The following is a 3,980-nucleotide window of genomic DNA, read 5'->3' on the forward strand; positions in this document are numbered from 1 at the left end:
CGTAGTTCAACACAAACTCTTTGGGGAGACATTCAATGCCTTGCTTCCGTATTTTAGCCAAGTTTTTCAAGTGAAAAAAATTAAGAAATAGAATTATCAACTGATGGCTCTTCACCGTACTTGCTTATATACCATTTCTGAAGCTTGCGAACATTCTGGAAAGCACAATTATTTGACTGCGATTGTCTAAGATAGTTTGAGCAATCTGTAGGTTGCGGTGTTTCCAAAGTTTGTAAATCTGGACAACCAAGATTCTCCAAATTGATAACAGGAAGTGAAAAATCGAGCAATTCTTCAATCCAACGTTTTTTGTCCAAGCCCTTCGTAAAAACATATGAAACATCACGGAAAACATGACGTAAAACAGCATCCATGTCCTCGTACGAAAATTCTCCTGAATCCCATGGAATCCCATGTAAATTTTTTGTACACCATGCATTAATTTTTCGATATTTAGAATGGAGATCTTGCCATCCGCAAGGGGGTTTGAAGATTAAATTCGCCATGGTGAAACATGAAGGGTCAAGATATAACGAGATCAATCCAAGTTCCTTCACGATAAATTTGTTATCGGGAACTTTGAAGCCCTGAAGATCGAAGATCATAGCCATGTCTCTAGTCTGTTAGCACGTTCGTTTTACCAAAAAAACTGATTCAAATCCGCAGCACACCTCTTATTTATATGAAATTTTATCAGGGAAATCTGCTTACGTAAGCAAAATCACTGAGAAACAGTACTCAGCGATTTCTAAATTGGTGAATATCGAATTGAATTAGTTCATGTGATGTCAGTAAAATCGGGTTGTGAAATAATTGTTTTCCTTAGAAACTGCACTTAAATTCTTGAATTCGTACAGCGATACATAAAATTAGTTCCTGCAATGTCAGCAGAAAAAATTTTCTTACGTAAATTTCCAGTGTGAATAATATAAATCAATGTCTCCTCTCAACGATTTCGCTGCGAAAAGTATCAAATTTTGAAACATTAAGCTATGTCAGCAAGCAAAATTTTTCTCACGAAGATATTTCAGAAGAAATCACTGAAATTGTCTTTCTTAGAGAAACACTCTCCCATTTGAGGGTGTCAAATGCAAAAAGTTTCAGCGAGCCAACGATCAAAATTCCCACGCGCTATGGTAGAGCATAACGCGAAACATGAGCAATCTTATTACAAAAACAAAATTCGTTTCGATCCAGACCCTCCCCCATCTTCGGACCCCCCACCACCGGTCTGACCAAAGTCCCATCCCTCTGATCCAGAACTGGTTTCGACAGAAATTAAATTAATAGTTGTGATAATTTCTTTCGATTTGATGTTGAAAATTCCTCGATAAATTATTTCCACTCACTTTCAGTATTGAAGGTATATAATTCTAACTTTTTTGAAGCATGAAATTCTGAATCTTTAATTTGCTGAAGCAAAATCCTGCGTCCGAATTTTTTCATTCTTGCCTCTACTAAAAAAAAGTCCATCTTTGATTTCTTAATTCAAAATTAGACAAAACAAAATAGATATACCTAAAAAATTTAGAATATTCGACAGCTCCTGTAGATAATTTCATTTCACAATTCATTTACTAATGGTTTCGACGATAATTAAATCAACTATGGAGAAATTCAAATCATTGGTTTGATGACAATTGGAAATTTTCATCATGTGATAGCATTAAAATTCATCGGACATAATGGAAGTATTTTCGATATTGGAGATATGTTATTCTGTCATCTTCTATTTTACAGTCAATTCCCTATTGCCTTCGACAGAAATTAACTTAATTATCAATTGAAATATTTGGCTTCCGGATGGATGCCGCGTTTGGATTCAGCGTTGCGCCGACGTTTCGCAAACATTGCAGTCTGCATCTTCAGGGCTATGAGCTCCGATTCTGAGCTCCGATGTCTAGGGGTAGTCCTTATATGCCTTCCCTTGTGGTGGTGGGGGAAGGGGAAGGGGGGGGGGGGTGGTCAGCCAATCATATATTTTTAATTGATCAGCTGGTCAATTAAAAAACCGGGAGGACGGTTTTCCAAATGGGGTTCACTTGATATCCTCCGTCCCTGTTGAGGTTGTTAGGGTTTTTATGGATCTCCGAACCCTCCCGGTATTTCCTTTCGAAATACCCTTGAGATTTGGCCAACTTTCTGGCTTGGTCGTACTGGATAGTATGTCCAGTGTCCATCCAGTGTTCAGCCAGGGCAGACTGTTCTAAGTGACCGTATTTGGAGCACCGCTGGTGTTCCTTGATCCGTGTACTGATCTTCCTCCCGGTTTCTCCAATGTACACTTTCCCGCATGAGCAGGGGATTTCGTACACTCCTGGTGTGCTCAGAGGTGGTCTTGGATCCTTTGCACTTGGCAGCATCTGTCCGATCTTCTTTGGAGGCTGGAAGATCGTTCGAATGTTATGTTTGCCAAGTACTCTACTTATGCGTTCTGTTGTGCCTCTCAGATAGGGGAGGAGGGCCACTTTTGGTCTTTCCTGGTTTTCCTCAGGATTAGTCTCCTCTTCGGGAGATGAGAGCTTGCTCTGTAGCTTCTGCTTGACCTTCCGAATTTGTTGGATGTTATATCCATTCTTGGTCAGAGCTATCTCAAGATGTTCAACTTCACTGTCAACGTTGGAGGGTTGAGAGATTGTAAGTGCTCTATACATTAGGGAGCTAATAACGGAATTCTTCTGGGAGGGGTGGTGATGGGAGGTAGCATTGAGATACCTATCTGTGTGGGTTGGCTTGCGATATACTTGGTGGCCTAGAGTGCCGTCCTCGTTGCGTCGAACCAGGACATCTAGGAATGGAAGACATCTATCTTGTTCAATTTCCATAGTGAACTTGATGCTCACGTGCTGAGTATTCAAGAACTCCAGGAATTCAGTTAGAGCAGTCTTTCCATGTGGCCAGATGACAAAGGTATCGTCCACATACCTGAACCATACAGTAGGTTTCTGAGGTGCTGACTTCAATACTTCGTTCTCGAAGTGTTCCATGAATATATTTGCAATAATCGGGGAAATGGGAGACCCCATTGCCGCTCCCAATTTCTGCTCATAGTACTCGCCTTTGAACTGAAAGTATGTAGAAGTTAAGCAATGCTCAATCAGGGGAACGAATTGGGAAGAGATGTTGTTGGATTTCTTGATGATTTCCAAGGTTTCTGGGATTAGGACATTAGTGAAGAGTGATTCCACATCAATACTCACTAGGGTATCATCTGGAGAAATCCGGAGATTTCTCAGTTTGTTGACGAAATCCAGTGAGTTCTGAATGTATGAACCATTCAGGCCAGTCAACTTTTGGAGTGGTTTCTTTCACTCAACTTTTGGTGGAAGCTTGGCGGAGGATGGCATTTGCCTGCTTCGATGGGATAGGATTCCTGAGACGGAGGAATTTCGGTACCAGTTGATGGTCACGGCACCTTTTTAAAGAAGTTAGGGAGCACAGTTGGACGTGCAAGGACTTTCTAAGTTTCNTCAGTTTGTTGACGAAATCCAGTGAGTTCTGAATGTATGAACCATTCAGGCCAGTCAACTTTTGGAGTGGTTTCTTTCACTCAACTTTTGGTGGAAGCTTGGCGGAGGATGGCATTTGCCTGCTTCGATGGGATAGGATTCCTGAGACGGAGGAATTTCGGTACCAGTTGATGGTCACGGCACCTTTTTAAAGAAGTTAGGGAGCACAGTTGGACGTGCAAGGACTTTCTAAGTTTCGTGAATAAATTCACCGACCCAAGAATAGCCTCTCCGTGGAGGCGTTTAATCTTAGTTTTGAGGCTTTCGCGGCCACGATTAATGAAATCTTTGTCTTCCGGATGGATGCCGCGTATGGAATCAGCGTTGCGCCGACGTTTCGCAAACATTGCCGTCCCCTTCCTCCACCACCACAAGGGAAGGCATATAAGGACTACCCCTAGACATCGGAGCTCAGAATCGGAGCTCATAGCCCTGAAGATGCAGACTGCAATGTTTGCGAAACGTCGGCGC

The sequence above is a fragment of the Diachasma alloeum genome, unplaced genomic scaffold (assembly GCF_001412515.2).
Source record: "Diachasma alloeum isolate Michigan unplaced genomic scaffold, Dall2.0 Dall_scaffold_00586, whole genome shotgun sequence".
Lineage (NCBI taxonomy): Eukaryota > Metazoa > Arthropoda > Insecta > Hymenoptera > Braconidae > Diachasma > Diachasma alloeum.